Source organism: Megalobrama amblycephala, linkage group LG22, assembly GCF_018812025.1.
Source record: "Megalobrama amblycephala isolate DHTTF-2021 linkage group LG22, ASM1881202v1, whole genome shotgun sequence".
Taxonomy (NCBI): domain Eukaryota; kingdom Metazoa; phylum Chordata; class Actinopteri; order Cypriniformes; family Xenocyprididae; genus Megalobrama; species Megalobrama amblycephala.
This window is the reverse complement of record NC_063065.1, coordinates 7,351,894-7,378,496: the sequence shown is the minus strand read 5'-3', so window position 1 is coordinate 7,378,496 and position 26,603 is coordinate 7,351,894. Positions and strand designations below refer to the sequence as shown.

Below are 26,603 nucleotides of genomic sequence, written 5' to 3'. Positions count from 1 at the left end.
AGAAAATATTGACTTCGTATTTTGGGGTCAGTATGATTTAATTTTTTACTTTTATTCAGCAAGGATGCATTAAATTGATCAAAAGTTACAGTAAGGACATTTATTATGTCTTATTCTATTTCAAATAAATGCTTTTCTTTAGAACTTTCTTTTTATTTAAGAATCCTGAAAAAAAAAAGTGTAACAGTTTCCAAATAAATAAATGCAGCACAACTGTTTTCAACATTGATAATAATATTTTTTTCTTGAGCAACAAATCAGCATATTAGAATGATTTCTGAAGGATCATGTGACACTGAAGACTGGAGTAATGATGCTGAAAATTCAGCTTTACATCACAGGATTAAATTACATTTTAAAATATATTCAAATAAATACCAGTTATTTTAAATTGTAATAATATTTCAAAATGTTGCAGTTTTTACTGAATTTTTCATAAAATAATTGCAGCCTTGGTGAGCATATTCTTTCAAATACTTACAAAAAAACTTTTAAACGGTAGTGTAGACGTATATTTTTTCTAGCCACAATTCTACAAGGTTAGAGGTACAAACCTGAAGAAAAACATTTTCAATTAAATTCTAATGTAATATTTGTATAGCATTTATCATAAAAATATAATTCTACAGCAGTTTTACAGCACAAAAAAATACCTCAAAACCCTCTTGTGGCCCCCAGGGGCTCCCTGGACCCCAGTTTGAAAACCCCTGATCTACAGCCTAGGTTTTATGATCTAATTTACTCATTTTATATGACTCGTTTGTCCTTTTGGTACCTCGACAGCTCCCTCCCCCATCCATTTTGACTGCATGAGCAGCGTGAACATTCTTCAAAATTTGTCTTATTGAATTCTACGCAAGAAATAAAGTTGAGATTTGAAACAACAAGAGGGTGACTAAATGAGACCATTTTCATTTTGGTTGAACTATAAAGGCCTAAAAAGAAATGTATCACACACAGCGCCATTGTCATGACAAACTCCGCATTGCTCAGGTGCAGCAAATTGTCTTAACAAGGCGCATAATAAGTGGAATGGACTCCATCTGTGTCCACTGATAGTGTGTCAAATGGTTTAAAAACACCTGTGAGAGAGACTCACCTGTCCATGCCTGCTTTCTCAATCAAAGCAAGAGCGTCCTGAGCAAATGCTAATTATAGGATGCCGACCAATACCTGGAGAACAGCTTGATCGCATTAAAATAATTCACAGATCATCGGATATGTATGAAAATGTCAGTGACACCGACTACTGCGTTTTGGATTCGAGGTTTGCCTCTTGGAATCTGTAAGGTTTCGAAACTAGAAGTGCAACAACCTAAAGTCCTCCAGGGATGTATGCGGTGTGTTGCTGTAGACCTGGTTAACAAGGTGGTCTCCAGCATCGCCTGAAGTGATTATCTATGCCTTCCTAACTAGGTGCCTCCATGGACCTGTGGGCAGAATAGCAGATGTGCGCTCATATTCGGGTAACAGAAATCCCAAATAAGTCAGTCTAGATGCAATGCAGGATTACTCCATTGTGTGACCCATCTGCACAAGATAGCCAATATCACTGAAAAATAGAGGACTAGTTCACCCAAAAATTAAAATGGTTATTATTTACTCACCCTCATATCGTTCCAAACATGGGTGACTTATTCTTTCTTTTGTGGAATACAAAAGGAGATTTTTTTTAATCAATAATAATAAGCTTTTTTTGTTGTTGTTAATGGAAGGAAACATTATCAATAAATAACAACATCAATTTCAGTCCGTTTCTCAAAACTATCAGTAAGGCTATTCAGAAGACAATCACATGGACCACTGTTATGGTGCTTTTAAGTCTTTTTAAAGCTCTCATTTCTCATTTTTGGATAAACTAATATATTTAGAAGTCATACAGATAATGACTTAATCAAAATTTCATGATCAAGATCTGATATAAAACGTAGTGGGATGCATCCTAACAGAAATAGAACCTCATGAGGGTTTGATTTGCAAGATTATTCCATAAAATTTACGTGCAACACAAATAATGCTCCTCATGTGAATTGCATGGTCACTGTTAACCTAATATAGCCTGATACTCAAATAAACAATACACATCGTAAATATTGGTACGAAAAACCTCACTTTGAAATCTAAAACAAAGTTAACATATATAATACGAACTGCTATGAAATTAATAGGTCAAAAAGACTATTATAGTATCCAGTCTCTCTCTGAACAATGTACATTAAGAGAAGCTAGAAGAATTTTGAGTGACCCGTCTCATGTACTTCATACTTGTTATGAACTGTTACCTTCTGTGTTGTGTGTTTGTCTTGTGGGTTACACTTTATTTCGATGGTACACTTTAGACATTCTACTAACTATAAGTAAATTTGCAACTACTTGTCAGCAACTACTTGCAACTACTTGTAACTCTCATTAGAGTATTAGTAGACTGTAGATGACTGTTAGGTTAGGGTTAGGTGTTAAAGGGATAGTTCACCCAAAAATGAATGAAAATTCTGTCATCATTTACTCACCCTCATGTTGTTCCAAACCTGTATGAGTTTCTTTCTTCTGTTGAACACAAAAGAAGATATTTTAAAGAATGTTGGTAACCAGAGAGTTGATGGGCCCCATTGACTTCCATAGTATTTTTTTTTTCCTACTATGGATGTAAATGGCCAAGTGTTTGATTACCAACATTCTTTAAAATATCTTTTAAAGAACAGAAGAAACAGAGGAAAGACAGAAGAAAGAAACTCATACAGGTTTGAAACAACTTGAGGGTGAGTAAATGATGACAAAATTTTCATTTTTGGGTCAACTAATGACTGCTAGTTGACATGCAGTTGCAAAATTATTTATAGTTAGTGGACCATCGAAATTAAAGTTTTACTGTATAGTGTTATATTATATTTTGGGATTTTGTATGAGTAACAGGTGATGTAGTCCACACCAAATTTCCCCATTGGGGACAATACAGTATATTTCAATTTCAAAATAGTATAGCCTTTATATATAATGCATTATAAAGGTATTCACAATGTACTTTGTAATGGATATATTTTCATAAATAACTGTAACCAAAGTTAAGTTGCATTATTGTATTTGCAGCTTCCTTTTTACATCTGAAACCGGTTGTTTGTCATGCGTCTTAATGCATTATACAGTCTAAAAGTGTGAAATGAAAAGATAAGCATCATAATGTTTTATAACTGTGGCTACAATTATTCATGGGATCATACAATGCATTATAAGGTGCATTATGAGGCAGAAATAATGCATTAAAGTAATGCAATAATGTTTTAAATATGTCTTTAGTAGCTTTCTGGGCATTGAAAAAGAAAGTGTTATTGCTGGCGATGCAGGCCTTAATGAGTCACTGGATTTTATCAAAAATATCTTAATTTGTGTTCTGAAGATGAATGAAGGTCTTACGGGTTTGGAACGACATGAGGGTGAGTAATTAATGACAGAATTTTTGGGTGAACTAACCCTTTAAAAATAAGGCTTCAAGTAATGTTACCCAAATTCCTACTCAACAACTGCACATTTTCCCATTATGCACTATAATCAACATTTCTCTCACCTTGTACACGATCTTGGGTTAATTTTTTCAGCGAGTTTGCCGCAATGCACTATGTGATTGCCTTCTCCCTGAACTAGCATGATTTAGCTCCCTAACTGATTCAGGAGCACACCTGCGATGCCTTAAAATGCAGTCTAGATAGTCAGTTTCATAGGATTTGTAAAAGAGCCAGACAAAGTAGAAAAAGGTACGCTTCTGCAAATGTTATCACATGATCGATATCAATATGCATGATCTAACAATACATTTTCCCAACAGCAACAGCACCTTCTGCACCTCTTTAAAAACAATTAATAAAAACACAAGTGGATGCGAGCACAGTGGACGTCAAGGATTACCAAATGTAAATGAGTATACTTTGATGTTGACTGTGTGGGATGGGATAAGATTTTCTTTACTGTGGGATTTTCTTTACTGATTCCTCAACTTTGGAACAGCAGAGGTTAATCTGTCTTAGCCATATTGTACAGCATTATACATGCGCAATATATCCGTGATATTAAAAGGAACATGCCAAAACCCTGAAACTCCTCTAACAAACTGTGTCTTTCTATCACGTCGAGATTGGTCTTTAATACTGGAGCGCTACAATGCCGTGCTGCGCCCGTGCTATTCAGTGGCATACTTGAGAGTCCAAATAACCCTCTTATTAATGTGGATGACAATGTTTTGATTGCATCCAATATGGCACACTGAATCAGCATGCAAATGCCCTTTGAGCAAAACAAAGACATTGATTATGAGGTAAGTTTCTTCGGCACAAGTAGCCCGCTTGGTGTGATTAATCGGCCTGTGCCATTGATTTCCCTTTGTTTAGATCTTTGCTAACTTTTCAGGAGATACAATTATAATTTGTTCGCTAACAATAAATCCAATCTAGCATGCTCAAAGAAAACCTTAATAAGGTCTTCCATGTTATTTGTCCTTTCAACAGCCAACTGAATACATCTGAAGAGAGCGGGGAAAAAAACAGGTCGGTCTCCTGACAGTGTTGATTTGTTTGTTTGAAATACGCTTCGACAGTATTTCCAAACAGAATGGAGCCTAATACAGGAAAACTAGACTGAGAAGATGAACGCAGAGGTGACTGGAGATGTTTGAATCACAATGCCACAAGTTCAGATCCCGAGCCAAAGTACAGGTATATATTTCACCTATTTGTTTAGGCTCGGCATTGTCACGTTTTTGCGGCAACGCAACAAAAGCATCAGATACGTCGGAGTTCGGGCGATACAATGTACTATTAGCATTTGCAAGTCAAATGCACGTGTTCCATCAAAGTACTCCATCAAAGAGCATTTGCGACGTTTCTCAGATTTAGTACTTTGAAAACTCACCCCCCTCCCAGATACGGAGTCTCTCTGACTTCTCGCATCATCTCTCCAAGACACTGATAATACGATTTCAGTGTTTCTTTTTTTTCCTTTTTTTGCTGTTGAGAAACAAACTGGATTATGAAGAGATCACTACATAAACAGCTTTCTAAAAGGAGCCAGCTATTTTAAAAGAGGCTGAAGGAATGCAAAGAGGGATTTAAATTTTAATTTGAATTTATTCCAGCAAGTGAAAGGTTCTTTTGAGAGGGGATTTCGGCAAAGATGATGGTATTTAAAAGTGATAAACAAGCATCTAAACCTCCAGTAAAATGCAGACATTTCTTCTTCTTTCGAACACAGAGGCGAAATAGGGCTTGCTATGGTCACAGCTGTCAACCCACAACAACATGAAATGTAAACTGAAACATCTTGCACAGATAAGTACTGCATGCGCGCAGCCTTCAACTGGAAACTTTCTATGCCGAATGTTGAGCATTACAGGAGGAAATTTGTGGTTCACGTCAGGGTTGTGATCGCTAACTAAAACTAAAAATGAAACTGAAAATAAATCTGAAATAAAATGAATTAAAATATAAATATTAGTTGTTGAAGTAATGCTGCCTTAATGGCAAATAAGCAATAAAATAACTAACTAGAAATTAAAAACTGAAACTGAAATGAAAACATAAAATTACAAAAAATTAAATTCAAATTAAAAATAAAAACTAATACATTCAAAATGTTGATAAAAAAAAAAAAAAAAAAAATAGTACATAAAAAATACTAAAATAACACTGGTTAATGTCTGCCAAACAGCCCAGGTTGAGCAAAAACATGCTTGAAAGGTTGTGGATTTTGTGTATCAAAATCTGAAATTCAGTATGAAAAATAAGTCTTCAACATGCATACTAAATGCATTAATAAGCAACCTTATCTTTCACTATGACTAGTCATATTGGCGGAAATCAGTAATCTCAAGCACAGATACCCATGAAAACATTGTATCTACTATAAGCAACTCTCTGGCTTTTCGCGCCCTGGTCATAAGCAGCATAAATTGTGAGTTTAGTGCGTATGTGACATACATAGAACACATACCACACAAACAAAGAGTTACATCATGCTGTTGCATGGTTAATCCGATCAAGGCCAGTCTTTATGCCTTTGCTATCTTCAGCAAATGCCGCCAAAAGTGGCAAGTAAACCATTTAACAAGAGTCTAAGAGAATGATTACAGAACCAGGACCGGATACGATTTCACACTGCTGGATTGCTCAATCGCATCTCCCAAACAGGCTTAAAACTGGAGAAACACTATAGGGCATCACTTTTTTCCAGTTTTGCAAATATTCTATTCAAAAGGATGCCGGGCAAGTAACTTTTGAGTTGGGGAGCGGGATTGTGCACGGTTTGAAGAGCACATCACAACAATACGGTAGCCAACAAGTTAAACGAGCTGATCGAGCTGACAAGAAGCCTTATAAACAGTAATCATTAGGTTAGAGAGGGTGCCATTTTGTGATCAGTGGTTCTCAGCTGGTTTTGTTTCACAAACCAGATTTTACTTTGGATGTTATATTTTGACAAACTGCAAAGGCTCAACAACATGGCAAGTTATTAAAAGGTAATATGTGTCATTTTTCTTTGATGCTAAAATATTGTCTTCTATTCCAGCTACAAATTTGGGTTAAATTTCCTCAAAAAGCATAAACACAAGGTTAACATTGTTAGATCATCCCAACACAGCAACACTGACTCAACCAATGGCATGACATTGGGGCGGGACTATCTGTTTCACCAACCAATGCCAGATGGGACGAGTGTTCGGGTGAATCTGTTTAGACACAATGATTATTTTTGCAATTTCGTTTTCCGATGATAGTGGCACAGAAATGTCATAATACATCTTTAAAATGACATGCATAATAAAAATAACAACTATATAAAAACAAACTACTGCAAAAAAAAAGGAAAATTTGTTGTATTTATATACACATTTTTATATAAAAATATTTTATATATATATATATATATATATATATATATATATATATATATACACACACACACACACACACACAGTCAAACAAAAAAATATTCAAAAATTTTTGATATATTTTTACTAGTGGGTGCAGGACACTATAGTTCATTTATGTAAGTGAGGATAGCAAAATAAAGCAAAATAAAAAAATTGGGGATAAAAATTTGGAACCAAAAATGATTCAGACATTTTGACCTGACCATGTTTTGCTAAAGTGTTATTTGACATTCATTTTTTTCTAACATGAATGAATTGTTCAAGGTGTCTGAATAAACTTTGGTTTGACTCTCTTCTTACTAAATTTTAAATTCTTATTTCCACTTCAAAAGTTTAAACCTGTGCACCAAAAAAAAAAAAAAAAAAAATCCATGTATGGTCCAGTTTATTAAATTCTCAGGAATTATCTTTTCCTGACAGAACAAGGTTTGTCTGGTCTCAGTTCACTTTTTGCCATCCATTCCTGGATTTAGCCAGGCAACTCTCCTGAAAGCACAGAACAATTGGTAATGCAGGGTGATGGCAATGACTGGAGCATTGTCTCAGGGGACAGCCAGTTTCAATAGGCTCGGAAAGGCAATCCAAAAGGTGCAGATGACAATGGCTTTGTTGCTATTTATGCAGAGCAGATAGCCGGGCATTGAATCAGGCCTCCCCAGAGCCACGAGAAAGACCTCTGAGAAACGTACAAACCAGGTGATAGGAGGGACATATGCTGCGGTGGATTCAGCCACTTCAGAACGGAAGCCAAAGCAAAGAAAGTTTGACTATAAAGTGCAACAGAGTAAAATTAAAGACATGGATGATATTTAGGACTTCCTTCTTCAGCCATCTTTCTGAACAATTTTTCAGAAGCACCAGTTACCCCAAATGGCATTTCCATTTGAAATAAGTTAGCGTAAACTAATTAAGCTAATTAAAGTTAATATTGGACATGGATGATACGTGTGTGTGTGTGTGTAAATATATTTGTATAACATAAATACAATTATATATGAATTTATACATATGTTTTCAAAATAATATTTATAGAATATATTTCTATATTAGGGATGTAACGGCACATGTATTCATCACGAACCGTCAAGGTACAGACATCACGGTTCGGTGCATACGGTCAGGCGACGAATACAGTCAGTCACAGGGTGATACACACTCCAATCCAGAAGGGGGCGCCGCACACACAGTCATGCAACGTTGCTTGCTAACCACCACAACAGGGAAAAGAGTAGAAGAAGAGATGATCTACGCACCAACCCAAAACAAGAGTTTGGATGGCACGCAAAAGCTTGCTAGTAGCCTATACGCTGAGTTTCCATTAACTTTTGTGACACACTCCACAAACTTCACAGAAAGGATATTGGGACGGCAGAAAGCGGGATCCAGTTTGTTTTCTTTATTTTACAAAAACACAATGTTTTTTTTTTTATTGTGGGTGTACATAAATAAAAATAGATACTATCTACCCTATAAATAATATAATATAAACCTTTACAGTTTCGAATGATGTCTTACTCTAATCTGTATGACCATAAATGATGGAGTATTTTAAGTTGTTTCTGCTGATATAATGAGACAAAATCATCATCTTAATCTATCTATCTATCTATCTATCTATGTCTGTCTATCATCCATCCATCCATCAATTTATCTATCCATCTTTGCCATATTAGAATAAGATAATCAAAACAAAAACATAACAGCATGATGAAAATGTAAGTTACTTATTGTTTGCAAAATCTACTCAACATTTTACTTAATAGTGATTCATTCTGAAGTGAGAATCATGTTCCTTTCTAAGCTTATATCACATGAAACAGAGATTATGCATGACATAAAAAGCAGAAATAAAACAAGAATTAAAAAGCATTTCTGCATATTAGCTATAAGACACAGAGACAAAAGTACCTGGTATTGTTCATTAAAAAGGTATCCAAGATTTGTTCAAGATTAAAACTAAATGCTTCCAAAAAATAAATCACTGGCAAGTACTGGCAAGTTATTTTTAAAATAACTTTAGGACCCTTGCAAGTAAAAGATTATTCATGCATCATAACCACACACATTTAACACAGGTTTAATCACTGGTGTGATCAGTAAACATGCACTCTCTCATTGTTAGCTTTAGCAGTTGCTAAACTATTGACACTTGCCAGTTGGCGATTGAACTGACATTAACGCGACACTAGCCGACACTAATACAATCCTACTCAGACGAAGGCAAAGTGGTAAACATGCTGAATAAATGTTTCCTCATAAACAGCTCTAAAATATATCATCAACAGCAAGCACACTCTTATATTCATAACATCCATATTCATCCATTTGGGAATGATAGATTCGCTTGATCCTCTGTTGTTGGTCTTAACGCTGGCAAAAGTGCTCTATAATTATTGCTCTCGGCACCAGGCTGAGACAAATAAAAGTTACATCGCAGCTGCATTAACATGTGAATGCGGCTTACAGAAGCGCGCGCGGTAAACTGCTCCACCTGGCTCGCGACAAACGTCCTTGTCACAAAGTCCACCCACCGCACTGGCTTCCGCTGAAAGGCCTCCTGGGGGACTTCAGTGACCATTCACTATGTTTTCTCTTTTCCCAAGCACCTGTGACTGTTTTTGTGCTTTCCCATTTTTTTCCGCCTTTGTCTCTCTCTCTGCCTCTCTCTTTTTTTTTTTCCTTTTTTTTTGGCAGGGCCCTATCATTAGGGAAACACTTTCTTTCAAAAGGAATTCTCGCCACTAACAATGCTGTTTGTGTGTTTACCAGGGGAGGCAGGACTCCGAACGCATCCAAAAAACATGTCACGGTCACGCGGACGCGCAGGAAACGTGGGAAAAGGTGGGCTACGGCGGTCACTCCTTGCCTTTCTTGGGCAGGTGCAGTTGGAAAGACTCGCCTCCTCTGCCGCTTCCGAAGGCTCATCCGGCTTCTCCATGGTCCTGGACCTTGGAGAGCTGCTTTGCCATTTTCCAAAGGAGTTTGGCACAATGGCTTTGTCCCCTCTTTTCATTGTGTTTCTGTAAAACACATTTGCAGCATGACTCTCCAGGTTTATCCCTCTTGTGAGCCATCTACCCCTTTTCTCTTTCTGCTTCCACTAAACCTACGCTCATCTCGCCAACCTAGAGTAACGGAGAATTACGCGATTGTGTGCGCGTAGTTTTTTTTTTTTCTTTTTCTGTCTCTCTCTCTCTTCGCGGTGGCTATTTGTCATAGAGTGCTTTCCCACTTACGCCATCTCGATTGACACTCGGCTAACTGCTAGCTCAATGCAGCTTGCCAGAATTTGGCCGCAAACGAAAAACGAGGACGGAGGAGGGGGGGAGCGGGAAAAATAAATATGCAGATTAAAAAGTAAACATTCTCCAAGAGAGGGAAAAACAACCACATTTTCATATTTAATCCAACTTAGCAGAAACAAAAATAACACATTATGCCCTAATTGGGTGCCGTGTAGTCCACAAATACTATTACAAGGCCGATCAGGATTAGCTCTGCTACATACCTAGTTATCTATTTCGGAGTGCCAAGACTGCAAGCAGTGGGCAACTAAATTTCAAAAGCTGGCAAATCCAGTTGTCTCCTAAATACAGAAAGTACTTAAATCCGAAGCTAACACAAGAGAAAGAGGGATAAAGGGTACTCTGCATATCACCAAAAAGCTTGTGCACTTTGCAGAATCACTGGCTAGGTTAAACAAATATGCTAAGCAGACATCAAAACAATCCTTTGATCTGCAGCCTAGTTTCCGGAGCAGCGGCTGGGCTCCTGTTGTAAATAACTTGTATAAATCTGTACCGTTTGCCTTCAGGTAATTTCACGAAAGTGCCAGGAATTCGTAAGGAAGCACTTCTAGTCAGAGAGATCAGATAAAAGGCGTATCAATTATTCACCCGTTCTGAGCTCGTACTACACCTTCTCACGTGGCTAATGATCGAATTATTAGCGTCTGCGAAGGGGAAAAACACGGCGGCTTACGTACCTCCGGCAGCCCGGGCAGGTCCGGTGGCAGTGAAACGCATTGTCGAGCGTCATACAAAAGAGGCTTAAGGAATCTGAATGCAGGGAAGCTATGTAACTTGCTGACTAACTTTGTCCTCTGTTTTGATGGAGAACACAATGGAAAACGCTGTCCATTCAAATCAGGCAGGGGAACAGAGGGGGCCGTGTGCCCTGATAACAGCTCTGAGGGCACAGCAGCACTGGCACCGGGCGACACCACACCACTCACGCCCAACAGAACAACTTTTGTGCCGTTGTCACGCTCCAGAAGTTTGTCTTCTTCTGCAACTAGTTCCCCCCACCCACCCAGCGGCTGCAAACTTGTACAGTTGTGCTTTTGATTCGAACAGCTGCCGTTCCTCGGCTTCTGCTTCCGCTCGATTATAGGGGATATAGAGGGCCTGTTGTCTGTTGAAAGAGTCGAGTTTAGTGGTTAAAATGTACTTTTTGAGCTCCCGTTGAAAATTAAGACCTTTAGTGATCTTTGATGACCTTTACTGACCGAGCACTCGGCGTTAGTTTGTCAACACGACGTAAAAGATGTACGTTTTTTCATTAAACCCAACAATTTCCTTAAAATGTTAAACATGTTTAGATCCAGCTCAAGTTTTGATTTGACTTGTTTGACATTTTATAATTCATTTCACACATTTTGTTCAATATATCACACTGTGCGTGCAAACCGCTAAGAAAAAAACTTGACTCGACATTCATTTTAACCCTACACTATAAAAAATGTTGGGTTAAAAACAACCCAAGTTGGGTTGGAAATGGAAACCCAGTGATTGGGTTGTTTTAACCGAGCAGTTGGGTTAAAAAATTACTATATGGCTGGCTTAAAATGAACCCAGAGTAGGTTGGCAACACTAATAATCAAAAGGTGAACATTTATTAATAAGCAATTTAATAAATGTTTATTGTTTAATTATTATTCATTAAACTGATTAATAAATGTTAATTTCCAGCATATTTTGGGTTCATTTTAAGCAACAATACAGTCATTTTTAAACAATAGTTGAGGTAAATAAAACTATCCAGCACATTTAACCCAATCACTGGGATTGTCCATTTTCAACCCAACTTGGGTTGTTTTTAACACAGCATTTTTTAGAGAGTATGCTGGGTAAATATTAAAGCATATCGAACACTAGAATACTAGTTACAAATACCAGTACTTTTGACCATTATGCAAGTAAAAATTATTTACAGTATTCATGGGTTCATGCAGGTCATAAATGATCTTTAACATTTTAGAAACACCATTACACTCCATTCTGCCTAAACTACTGTCTTAAGGCCTCATAATTGTATATTTGCCTACTGTACTAATACTCACTTCTTACAAGTTATTATTAGTTATTTCAAATCTTACTTTCTCAACAAAAGTCACAGTATAGAATAAAAATAAACTGAATTCAGGTCATAGCATGTGAATATATTTCTTTCCCCCCATCCCACCCCCAAAAGCTTAAATCCCAAAGCATCCTCTATGCAAATGCATCATGACACACCACACAGGAAAAGACAAAATAATGCTCAGGATAAAGTAATACCAATAAAAGAAGGGGGAGAGAGGAGACAGGAATACATTTGTTAATTTCTGCAGTTGTATAAACGTAGGAGATGAGAGCGCTGGTCTGGGAGCTGTGCATATGCATCGCGGGGCTAAATTGTGAAATGACAGATAGAGATTCTGGGTGTGATAGTGTGGAATGACTAACTAATAAGAAGGATGCGTCGGTCTGTTAGAGAGAGGCATTAGCACTCTGGCTGTCAATCACATCGCGGGATGCGGGGGCTGGGTTAGGGTGGGCTGGTCTGGGGTGGGGGGGGGGTGTCTAAACAATTATCATTTGCACAAAGACCAGAATTTTCAAGATCACACTCATTTTGACACTCTCAAACAAACTGACTGATAAGACAAGGTTTATATCTTCTGAAATAAGAAAACATGAGCTTACCTTAAAAGTCGCTGTCTCAATGCTCGTATGGGGTGCCAGGTCTTTGCTAGGTGATCTAGATGTTTCTGTTATATTCTGGACCACATATACAGCTTCTTCAGCACAAGTATATGTGATTTTCTTCTCCATGTTATCATCCGCCTGGGTAAAAATCATAATTTTAGTCGCTTTGAAAAGTAATAACCTACTTTTTCTCAACAAGCTGCATGATTTCATTCACTTCCACAGCACAAATAGTGGGGGATGAGATATGCACCAAAGTTTATAACTTAGGACACTATGTATTAGTAATAGTAATTCCTTAGTCTTAGCAAAAGTCACAAACTAACCACAGACTTGCTATAGTCAACCGGTGGGACTTCCTGTTTTTTTTTTTGGAGTACATTGTTTGGAAAATATAATCCAAAATTGTGGTAGGATTTAAAGGATTGGTTTACTTATTTCCTGATAATTTACTCACTCCCATGTCATCCAAGATGTTTACGTCTTTCAGTTGAAAAGAAATTAAGGTTTTTTAAGAAAACATTCCAGGATTTTTCTTCATAAAGCGGAATTCAGTGGGGTTCAATGGATTGACGGTCCAAATTGCAGTTTCAATGCAGCTTCAAAGAGCTCTACACGAGGAATAAGGGTCTTATCTAGCGAAACGATCGATCATTTTCTAAAAACAATAAAAATGTATATACTTTTTAACCACAGACGCTCGTCTTGCACTGCTCTGTGATGCGCCACGCATTATGTAATCACGTTGGAAAGGTCACGTGATGTAAGCGGAAGTACCGCGGTAAGGTGGAAAACACCATCTCATTTTCTCATCCAACTTCAAAATCATCCAACGTTGTTGTTTTACCTTTTTTTGTAAATGGCATTTGACTTAATCTTTGCATGTTCACTTTGTAGACACTAGATTGGTAGTTTCGTCTACGTCACACGTGACCTTTTCAACGTGATTACGTAATGCGTGGCGCATCACAGAGCAGTGCAAGACGAACATTTGTGGTTAAAAAGTATATTAATTTTATTTATTTTTTTAGAAAATGACCGATCGTTTCGCTAGACAAGACCCTTATTCCTCATCTGGGATCATGTAGAGCTCTTTGAAGCTGCACTGAAACTGACATTTGGACCTTCAACTCGTTGAACCCCAGTGAAGTCCACTATATGGAGAAAATCCTGGAATGTTTTCCTCAAAAACCTTCATTTCTTTTCAGCTGAAGAAAGAAAGACATAAACATCTTGGATGACATGGTGGTGAGTAAATTATCAGGAAATGTTTTATTCTAATCCTTTAACATACATTCCTGGTCTTACTGTGAACAATTAAATGGTTTAAAGAAACATTTTTACAATTACCAAGACAATTTAGTTGCATAATTGCATCTAATGTCAAAATGATCGCCCATTAATTTGTCTCTGCAGTGAAAGTTGAAATGCAAATGGTTTTTTTGTACACGATCCCTCTGGCCTTAATTGTGGTGGCGGTTTGAGCATGGTGTGTGACGAAAGTTGTCATCGCTTGCATCCGCGTCTCTCTGAGCAGAACAGAAACAGCAAGAAGTTCTAACAAGAAACAGTGTGCCAGGTGGCGAACTGGCTGTACCAACACAACGCACAATCTGTCCGCTTCTACATCCAAAGCACTAGCAGCTGCCATCAACAGCCCCACACTCACACTCTCTCTCGCACTCACACACACACACACACCCTTAAAACATGTTTGCTTCCTCCACTGCTCTCATGTGACTGATAAAGCCACAGGTCGGCCTTTACCACTTTTTAAGGGTTTGTCATATTAAAGATACATTTTAAAAAACTACATTTAAATTATATTTTGTGTTTAGGCCTCACTTTTTAGAGAACAACAATGTGCTTTCACGCTGGAAAGATCTGCTAATCCAAAATTGAGTAGTTAAGAGATGTTTCTGGGAACATTTTGGTAAAATGTAATCCAAATTTGTGACCAAAAGTTTAGAAATGACACTTAAAAATCCAAAATTGACCTTTTTACGTCCTTAATACACATTCATGTTCTTATTGTGAATTATTTATATCTGTTTCATATGAAAATATGTAATTTTACTGAAGTAATGTGTTGCGTATGCCTTTTATGTTGACTTTAAACACTTTTTGGAGTTCATTGTTTGGAAAATGTAACACAAAATTGTGCTTTGGACTTGTGCATATAAAATCAACATGAGCACATTTTAACCAAATCCTCCAAATTATCTTATTTACTATATTAATACACATTCCTGGTCTTATTGTGAACAATTCATTGGGGAAAAAATCTAATGGTTGATCAGGTAGCCACTTGTTCCACTTCAGAAACAACTTTTCTTTCAGCTGATGTCACCAAGTCCTCTTATTTTTAACTCCTCCCCCATACACATTTTTGTGATCAAATTCATTCCCAGAATAGATAAAAAGTCCCGCCCTACATTTTTATCCTAGAAATTTCCAGTTTCAATGTAAATGTGTCACATTAGAAAAATAAAATTGCTTGTGGGTGCCGTTTCATGTTTTTTGGGGATTCTTTTTAAAGGGTTAGTTCACCCAAAAATGAAAATTCTGTCATTAATTACTCACCCTCATGTCGTTCCACACCCGTAAGACCTTCATTCATCTTCAGAACACAAATTAAGATATTTTTGATGAAATCCGATGGCTCAGTGAGGCCTGCATTGCCAGCAAGATAATTAACACTTTCAGATGCCCAGAAAGCTACTAAAGACATATTTGACATAAAAGCTTTACGAATCTTTTGTTTCGAATCAGTGGTTCAGAACATGTATCAAACTGCCAAATTCACATGATTTCAGTAAACGAGGCTTCGTTACGTCGTAAGTGTTTCAAAATGTTTCAAAATTTCAACGTTTCACGTGACTTTGGCTGTTTGATACGTGCTCCAAACCACTGATTCGAAACAAAAGATTTGTAAAGCTTCGAAGCTTCATGAAGCAGTGTTTAGAAATCGCCAAATCACTAGATATTGTTGAATAAAGTTATTTTTATTCTCGTCACTTCATAACATTAAGGTTGAACCACTGTAGTCACATGAACTGTTTTAAATACGTCTTTAGTACCTTTTTGGGCATCTGAAAATGTTAATTATCTTGCTGTCAATGGAGGCCTCACTGAGCCATTGGATTTCATCAAAAATATCTTAATTTGTGTTCCGAAGATGAACGAAGGTCTTACAGGTTTTTTTTTTTTTACAGTCTATGTTTTGGAACGACATGAGGGTGAGTAATAAATGAGAGAATTTTCATTTTTGGGTGAACTAACCCTTATTGTAATCCAAAATGTGGTTAGGACTTTGTGGTTAGTTTGCTTTCATAATCTTTCATCAAAATTCCCTTTTGTGTGATGTCACCAATGACTCTTATTTTAAACCCCTCCCCCCCAACCACATTTTCACAATCCAACTCATTCCAAATGGATAAAATGTAGTTTTGTCCTACTTTTTTTTTTATTTCAGAAATTATAGTTTCACTTTAAATGTGTCACATTACAAAAATAAAATTGCTTGCGGGTGGCTTTCCATGCTTTTTGGGCTATATTTTCTTCAAAAAACATAATCCAAAATAGCAGCAACTTTGTGCACTTAAAATCCTCATGAGCGCATTTTGTCCACGAGTACGGAATTCTGATTCCTGCCAAGGGTGATACACTGCATGTTAGCAAGGACAAAACATGTCACTTAGGACTGTGCTTTGAAATCATCCTGGCCTCGGCAATTTTTAATAAAACACAACCAAGAACAACGATTGCTAGTGTGCATTTTAATCACATTTGCAATTTTTCCACATTTTCAATTAGAGAATTGAAAAGCCTGAAAATCTGTCGACATGTACAGATTAAACGACCGTAAAACGAGGGCGACTGGAGGTACGCATCAACCTCAGCGCTCGTAAGCTTCCGCTGCAACCCAGCGGCTAAAAATAAAAACTTGGCAAAGTTGTGCACATCTCTTATTGGTCCTATAGTTTGATTTCACATTTAGCATGTGCGGCCCCCCCTCGCCTAAACACGGCATTCTTCTCTTCCCGCCATACAATGAGACTTGAGTGACTCTGGCAGCAAGCTCTGGATCGCTGCTCCTCAATCCACCAGTGTATGTTATCAGCAGGTAAACAAGCTTTCCAACAAAGCCATAATGGAACTGCAAGCGGCATAAAGAGGCTCATCTCAAAAAAGCTATAGAGTCCATCAAAGCCAGTGTCATTCCTTCTGCACAGGCGCTGCGGCTGCAAAAATGCGGTATGCTAGCGTCCATTTTCCTTCGCCAGATATCTTTAGATGCTGGGAAGGTTTGGACTGGTTATCTGTAACTAGTCAAAGAGCAGGAGAGATTAGGGCAGATAAAACATGAGATCTTTTTGCCAAGATCACTCTAATTTCTGTTTTATGGAAGCTTGTTTCTGTCACTGAATAAAAAATAAAATTGCGAGTTTACATCTAGCAATTCGGACTTTTTTTCTCAGAATTGTGAGATATAAACTTGCAATTTCTAGGTATAATGTCACAATTACGAGATATAAACTCACAATTGTGAGTTATAAAGTCACAACTGCGAGTTATAATGTCACAATTGCGGGATATAAACTCACAATTCCAAGAAATAAAGTCAGAATTGTGAGTTATGAAGTCCGAATTGCGAGTTATAAACTCAAAATTGTGAGAAATAAAGTCAGAATTTTGAGTAATAAAGTCAGAAATGTAAGATATAAACTCCCAATTGCGAGAAATAGTCAGAATTGCGAGTTATAAACTTACAATTGCGGGATATAAATTTGCAATTGCGAGAAATAAAGTCAGAATTTTGACTTTTTTCTTGCAATTGCGAGTTTATATCTTACAATTCTGATTTTATTACTCACAATTGCGACTTTAAATGACGCAGTTTGGACTATAACTCGCAATTTCGAGTTTATATTACACAATTCTGATAAAAAAAGTCAGAATTGTGAGAAAAAAAATTTGTGAGATAAAAAAGTCGCAATCACTTTTTTATTTTTTTATTCAGTGGCAGAAACAAGCTTTCATAATTGTTTCCTCTTTAGTTTGGAAATATATACTAACTTTTTATGGCTAAAAACATATGCAGTTTCCATAATGTTTACACATTATGTTCTTGGTCATCACATACATGTACATAATCAAATTACTATAAATATAAAGAATCTACTAAAATGAAACTCTCTTTGGCTGCCAATCAAAACCGGGAGCTTTTTTCCAGAGTTTGATCAACTGAATCATCTGGTGTGGTGTGAATACATATTCTATTCTCTTCCATGGCACCAAATATCATGCTATATCCTACAGTCTGTCAATCTGGCTGGCACACACAAACACACACAATAATCTTTGTCCGTGACATGAAAAGTATCTTAATATAAACTCTACTAATGCTGCATTTGAAATAGAACGTTTAACTTGCAAATGTATCAATATTTGTGGCACATATTGCAGCGTTTGACGAGCACGCTGTAATAATATATTATTACACCTTCTGTCATCATGTGGACGCAAGCCACGTTCACACAAGATGCAAAAGGTGAGAATCATGTGGCGTCTCTGTGACCAGCAGTGGTTCATCCTGTTGCGGTGAACATATAACAACGCACTCAATGACTTTAAACTTCATTATACTTTAAATTATATGTATGATTAAAAAGCACCACGGTATTAGCATGCTGTTCTGATAATAACCTGGTATTTTTGTATCTACAATTTAAACACTATGGCTTGGTTTCACAAACAGGGCTTAGATTAAGCCAGGATTAGGTATTAGTTCAATTAGGACATTTAAGTAGCTTTTATAATCATGCCTTAGAAAAAACACATTACTGATGTGCATCTTGAGACAAAACAATAGCAGTGACATATTTTAAGATATGTCAGTGTAAGTTGCTTTTAGTTAAAACTTTTAGTCTGGGACTAATTGTCTGTGAAACAAGTTTTTAATAATAAAGTCAGTTGGTCATTTCTGCAAAATGACAGTGTGATAAAGATCCAGATGCAAAGCGAAGGGGTATCATCATTCTGAAGTGCTTTATTTTATGACATGAAATATTAATTTGGGTTCAAATTATTTGATTATCTTACCTGTATATTATCTTCAAGCTTCCACTATAAGAAAAAAATATAACTTTAGTCCATCGCAATGTACAAAATAATAGCCCAAGCAACAAGACGAACGCTGCAACAATATTACATTTGATATTAATACTGACGTCCTCTGAGGTAATTTTTACTGCAGTTGAGTTTACACAACAAGAGAGACACGAGTCATGAAAGCAGCGTTTCAATTACCCGGATGAATCGGTTACAGCGTTGACCGTTGAATATCACAATTGACCAATCAGAATCAAGTAGTATTCTAGAAACCGTTAAATTTGTAGTAGCTACCATGGTGTCTGTGTGCGTATATAGGGGAGAGTGGGGTAATGTGAGACATCTGGTAATGTGAGACACCCCCTGTATCTCTGCAACGGAACACATTTGTGGTTATGTGACAATTATGTTTTCAAGCCCCTCACATTTCCCCTTGGCCATGAAGGAGAGGACCTCATGGTGCTGTGCTAAGCATGTTTTTTTAACAAAAATATTGTTTTTGCATGTAAAAGTAAATTTTCTTGCGGTCAACTTAATCAACTGTTGTGCCAAAGCAGACTGATTCAGGTAGAAAAACTTATATCATACATGTTGATGAACTATCAACATATAAAACCATGTGATGATGCTAGCTGAAGATTAGCCTGAATTGCTAAGAGAGATAGTTTTTTTCTAAAATGTAGTGGTGGGGTAAAGTGAGACAAATGCTTTGGGGTAAAGTGAGACATGAGGCACAAGTTAAATTTAGTCTTAAAAATATTTTAATGTAATATTACATTGCATATGTTTTATTTTTAATGTCATAAACATTGTAGAAAAGCCATCCTGCCAAGGCAAAACATCAGGAAGACAACCTCTGGGGCAAAACACCCCTCGAGGAGAATGATGTGGCACATGTTCCTAAAAGTGATATAGTGAAGAAGCTGCCTCAACCTAAAAGGCCTGGAGAGATGGAGAGAGCAACTCCTCATCTTTCCCTGTAACCTTCAGGGCTGGAGTGTAGAGTAGGCCTAGTTGTAGAGTATGACAGTAGGTTGATGTTCTAATACAGGTGGGTCTAGTCCTGTGTTCTGAGTCCCAGGCTGTTCTAGCTGGTTCTGATTGTGCTTTGCTCTGACCTCCAGACACTAGCTGGCTCTAAGGGTGCAATCACACTTGTAGTTCGATTTGGTTGGTTAATTTGGTCCGGACCAAATAAGAAAAAAAAAAAAAACATTTAGTCCTGGTCCAATTAGCGTTCAGATTGGCAATTTTATCACCGAACCAAAAGATACCGAACCTTGAGGCATAGGGATACATTCACAATGTGATTGGTCAGATTTTATGACGTATTGCCTATTTTGAACCGGAACTTAACAAAAATCCCAAACAATGCTGTGTGCTGAGGTAAATGCGCTCATTGTGTGTGCATAGCAGTGCGTAGCCTGTGTGTGATGGTACTTTGGCCAGCTGGGAACTCGTGAAGAGCTCATAAAATGTGTAAAGTAGTCAAAACAGCGGCAGGAATCCACCCACACAAACGAGACGAGCGTCTGATGCCTGTGATGGGCAAACTCGCGACTATGACAAGAAAAACCGACATGCGTGAGGATTCTGTCCTTTTTAGGGCAGCGTTCACATATGTTCAAATGAACCGCACTGACTGAGCAATCGCATCAGGTGTTCTGACCCCCAGACTGTGTTCTGATCTAACTGGTTCTATCTGTCATTTGAATGTTAATTAAAATATTTTGAATTATATTATGTTGTATTTGATTTTGTTCAGAGTTAGAAAAGTGTTTAGAAAAAAAAAATTGCTTAATTGACCAATCCCCATGATTCTGTTACTAGTCCGACATTAGTTCTGGAATGTGTGGTTGTCAAGCTAGCTGTCAGGATTCGAACTGTTACAACATGTGTTGTTATGGTAGTTTCAGAGTGGAAAAAGTAAGTGGATCAGTTTACCCCCTTGATTTCTCTGGTCTGTCTCGGTTTACCCCTAAGCTGGGGTAAAGTGAGACACAAGACGACTTTTTTTAAAACAATCATATTTTCACTGACCTTCGTCCTGAATACATTCTGATCATTTCTATGGCTAGGAAATATCCTGAATTAATGGGAAATGTGTAAATTTTACTGATATATCATTTTAGCTCGCTTAGAGGGGAGCAAATGTAAAAAGTGTCTATATATATATATATATATATATATATATATATATATATATATATATATATATATATATATATATAAACGAAAAATGTTTTTTAACACTAATAAACTACTATGTATAGTACTGTTTATTAGTGTCAAAAGTCATTTTGTCTATTTACAAATTAAAAGGTACGCGATAAAAGACGCTTTTGTCCTAACCATCCGCAACACGTGATATTTTAGAAACGGTTTCTATTTTTCTGCGACATCGCGGCTGGAACAACAACACAAAGTGTATAGCAGTAATCTCAAGTGCTGTTTATGTGCAGTATTTACTGTTTAAATCGTCAAATGTCCGTTTAAATTTCATTTTGTGTTCTCAGCTTTGTAGCCCTGAGGGTATGCACGTGACGTCACCGTCGACCGTTATGACTGCGGTTACGCCCACTGAGTGGCAGCATTGGTTTAAAGCTTGAATGCTGCGAAAAACACACAAAAAACACATCCAAAACGGGAAAGAGCTTTGCGACTGACGGTACAAAGCTTAGACACAAAACCTGAGGTATATTTTTACAGACTGCTGAAAGCTACAGAAAAAAAGAAGCTCTGCAATTCACAGAAACAGCTGGACTCCAGGCAAAGAAACATATTTTGCGGTTATCATTTTGTGTCAAAACGTTGGAGTTTGGGGTAAAATCATACCGTATATATTTGTATTGTTATATATTGTGTTGACAACACATCAATTAAATATTTACCATCTTATTCTGCATAATTGGGTGTTTTTAAATAAACACTGACAAAAACTATACAAGTGCTGGACGATATGACGATATATATATATAACATTGATATAAGTGATCACTCCAAATTAAGCCTACCTATATTGTAGTTATATAAAGCCTTGACAGGCCGATTTGCTTTTTGTATTTCCCTGGCGTCTAAATCAGGCACATATAAATGTCAGGAAACAGGACTCCTGGCTGCATGTCAATATACATGGATTAGGTTTCTTTGACATGTCATAAGGAACACTTTCGAGCCCAACCTTTAGTGTAATCGTTTATTTTACTCACGTTTTCGCAGTTTCCCCTATTAAATCCAGTCATGCAGCAGGTTCTTTTGCCACTCAGTCCAGCTGAGGGAGCGTGTTCTGGTGGGAAAGTGACGTCTATGCATACCCTCTATAGACCTTATTTACCAGAGAAACAAGCGCGCCGCCATCTTTATAAAATTGTCTTTGAACTTCCGCTTTGCGGTAGTACATTTCTATGGCATCGTTGTCAAAGAATAATTAGTTGGTTAAGTGGATTTACTTGTTGTAGAGTTAATGAAAGTTATCATGAGCATTGTTATATTTAAAGCAGATGTCTTAACAAATGTCAGTAGACCCGGAGGATTTTAAAACGAGCAGTTCATTCATAAATGTAAGATCACTGTGGAAATACAAACCGGAAGTCAAAAGACAACGAGCGCAACGCTGAAAAGGGGCGGGGCTACATAAGGTCTATAGAATAACACAAGACGCGTCGCTCGTATTGTTTTGAATGGGAGAAAGTGTAACGCGCAGTATAATGTCATCGCGTCACTGCAGTGGCCTTTAGAAGCTCCGGTTCCTATAGAAACAGTCAGAAGCGCGCCTCCGAAATGAGACACGAGACGCGCATTAAGGACTGCACATGCGCATTAGCTTGAAAAATACAGCTGTTGTCATGATTCGAGCGTTTAGAAACAAAATTTATTAGACAGTTGTTGTCAGATTTCATTGGTGATCTCAAATATGAAATTTAATCGAAAGCTTGGCAAACAGCTTTGGAGAATTTGATGTTTCCCCATTCAAAGAGATAGGAGCTGCACTGAATGCCCGAGAGGCGTTTCAAAGATGGCAGCCGAGTGAAATGACTTGTCTTAAAGAGACTTTGAGAAAAAAAAAAGAGACTTTGAAAGTAATCATGGATATTCACCTCAGATCGTGAAAATAAATACACGGGCACAATAATGTTCAAATTGTTAACTCATTGTGAACAAACAAGCGTATTCTATGACAAAGATAGTTTCAGTCACACAGAATGTACTTTAAATAATGTTTAAATAGTGTTATATTTATGAGTTTGATTATGTACTCATCCATTTCATGTGATTGCCGTGCATTTTCCAAGAGAGCCCGCCCTCACGCTCTTCTGATTGGCTGAGATTTTTGATTGATTTTGTCACGTTTCGTAGTCACGCCTGGTGTGGACAGACAAACTGCTTGTCGCTAATCGCATCGCATCGCGTTTGGTTAGGACACGGTATTAAAATACTTGCTTGTATCACAGGTAACTATGCAAAGACAACTATAAACCATTTGTATCAGTTTACTAGCAAACATAGCAACACTGTATCAACCAATGATGGTAGTCTGGGGGCGGGGCTATTAACAAATCGACCAAAGGCAGACGTGGGGAGTGTTCAGGAAACTTGTTTGATAACAGGCTCATGATTTATTTTTGCTATATGAGGCTGTTAGCACAGAAAAAAATCATTTTGCCTTAGATTTATTTGATGTTTAGGATAATTATAGACAACTAAGTTTATTTAGATCTAAAATCCCTTGTGAGGTCAGATTAATCACACTCTTGCGTGGCACTAAAAGTCTGAAACATCATTTAAAGATGAAAAAAGGCATTTGTACGGCTCTGGTACACAATTTAAGAGTACTGAATATCACATTCCATATGATCAAACAAACACAGGATCTTTTTCTCAATAACCCATGTCATGTGCTCTTTAACGTTTATCTCTTACCGGAGAATACAATCCTCCATCTTGAGTAGAGGCACTCAAAGCGAATGAAACATGTCTGTTTAATGACCGGTTTGAATGTGCGCAGCAATAAAAGAATCTTTTGAGAGGCAGAGCCAAAATCTGTTGCTCAATTTTCACACACAAAGAAGGAAATTTGATGGAATTATAGCTATTTCCAGGTCTCATCTCTTATGTAAAGAATAAATGTTGTTTAATTTCTTCATTTTGATGTGTTGACATACTGAGCTGAGATCATTTTCCACTCAAACCTCTAAAAGCTCCATCTCTATTATCGACTAGCAATTGGTGGGATATTAGTTGACAGCTGTTTTATGTAGTTTTGTAACAGGTGTTATTATAAGCATCAAGCTTTAAACAGGACAAGATAGCAGAAGTCAAACATCTCCTCTACTTTGACAGCAGAGTTGCCAATTGACATTTATTAAATGTAAAATATGAATGATGCTAATATTTTAATACTTAGTTCATTACTAAGATATTCACGCATACTAAATATAACCAAATCTACTTTAAAGTCAATCAAATCAGACCCTATTTACTGTACTTAACACACATTACTAGTATTAAAAAAATTAAGAAACTTTCTTTATGGCTCCCTTCTAACAACCTGTTTCCACATACAATAATTTCCTGATGGGTAAAATCTGTATATTATACTGTAAAGTTCTCCTTAAGTATTGCTGTCCAACAGCAAGGTGTTACGAAATGGCAAAATATGAGCATTGACTTCACCTGTTCACCATCATACATTTAAAGTCAAAACAAAGCAAATGCACATTTAGCTGAAAATGAGTTATGACTGTATTTATGTCTCATAGACTATGATCTGTCCTGTGACAAATGGGTTTGACTCAACTATGCTCAGATTTAGAGAAAACAATATGACGCTGATATCAAATTAATTCAAATTCAATAAAAAAAAAAAGTTTTTCTCAGTTACAGACTTTGTAGTTGCTGAATTACAGATGATAACTGCATAGCGCATCACATCGAGTCTTAATAAATCATAAAAGTCACTGGATCGGTCTGACCAATGTACTTGCCTTGGCATAGAGGTTCATGCATGTGCTCCAACACAGCTGTGGTGTTCACATGGGCGTCACACGTTTGAGTTTTCTTGTCTGATTTCCTGTGTCTGGATCTTTCCTATTAAGTAGAACATTTTCATTTACCCAACACTTAATATATTGGATTTTATTGAAAAAAGGAAATCATATTAAATTCTATTACAATATCACAGTAGTGAGCAGAGGTGTGAATTTCAAATAACTTACTTTAACAATTACCTTTGGTTTGATGGGATGTTGTCATGCTTCATTTCTAAAATGAAAAACTGGCAATTTCTTAAGAAATATTCCAGGTGTTTTTACTTCTCTAATTAAGCAAAAAATCTTGAAAACACTGATTTATATTTTTCCTGTGTCCTTAATATTTCCTTACATCATCCGTTTTTCAAAATCAGTCATTATACAACCGGAAGTGACTGTTTTGGAGGGAAAGCACCAAAATCATAAACATTAGCAATGGATTGGATGTATTGTGTTTTGTAATACTGATAAAGCAAAAAAGGTCTCACTTTGAAACATTGCAAACTGTTTGATAATATTAAAGAAATTAGATTTATAAGCATTTCAAATCGTGGTTTGAAAATATCAAAATGAATGTTGATGTCCCAATGTTAAACCAACACAGAAATGACTATAACTTCAGCGCCTTATTTCTATTCTATGTAAATAATCAGGTTATAATTAATAAAGCTGAGTTACCTGAGCCAAAGCATATTAGTGTGCAATTTAACAGAAATACTTCCTTACATATTCATTTTTTTCCTTTAAAAAGTATTACCTCTTCCCACTAAAGTGACAACAAGGGCAAAAAAATAATAATAATAAAAAAAAAAAGACTCAAGGCCACACACATTGTCAGTGGACTGTTAATTCAGTATTTTATCAGCTTTTTGGTGAAGCAAACACCGTTTGGAACGATGTCACACCAGCGCCGAGCTCTAGTCGTGCCTAGCATGTCCCGGCTCCACAGTAGGGGGCTGTAAACATTTACACTGAGAGGCTGTCCATTCCACATGGTTCTCCTTCACCAGCAACCTCAGCATCTCGCGTTTAGTCATTCAGGCCTGTCCCGAGATACTACGAATCACACCATCAATTTATGAAAACGCCATCCAAATGTGACAGCCGACTTATGCTAAACGGAGAAAATAAAGCAAAACATTGCCGAAACACCCCTAGGCCCACATGGTACCGAAGGCTCGGCGGAGAGCTGCTATGCTCCCCGCTGTGAACTGGGAAAGTGATGTTGGTGCGCCGTGCTCCTCCAAGAGGGTAGTACCGTTCCCGGGCCCCTATCGAAGCCCTTTTGAAGTCTGTTGCAGGCAAGAGCGTGCCAACGTTAGCACACGACAGTAGCTAATGCCCCCACAAAAGCCAACATTAGACAAGGACCGAGCTGAAAGAGAAAAACGTCTAAGTTGGGAATAATTCCCTCAACCGACGTACCTCGCTCTCAGGTTTAATTTTAGACGGAACATGTTACATAAGTGATAGACAATGGCAATAAAATGGATCCCATTAATTCCTGACATGTATGGGCTTGTTTGCTATTCATTAGTTTAGTTGACACAATAGAGGCATAATTCTTTTAAAATC

At 37.1% G+C, this 26,603-nt stretch overlaps 1 protein-coding gene across 1 annotated transcript in view; it reads right to left on the bottom strand.

Annotated features, from left to right (window-relative positions):
• st18 (ST18 C2H2C-type zinc finger transcription factor) overlaps window positions 1-21,073 on the bottom strand; it is an 82,824-nt gene extending 61,751 nt beyond the window's left edge. Inside the window, exons 1-2 of the mRNA XM_048175099.1 lie at window positions 18,991-21,073; window positions 12,883-13,023 (exon numbers count right to left, since the gene is read on the bottom strand). The gene's annotated coding sequence lies outside the window, so the exon portion shown is untranslated. The remainder of the gene's footprint in view (window positions 1-12,882; window positions 13,024-18,990) is intronic.
• Between the last annotated feature and the right edge of the window lie 5,530 nt (window positions 21,074-26,603).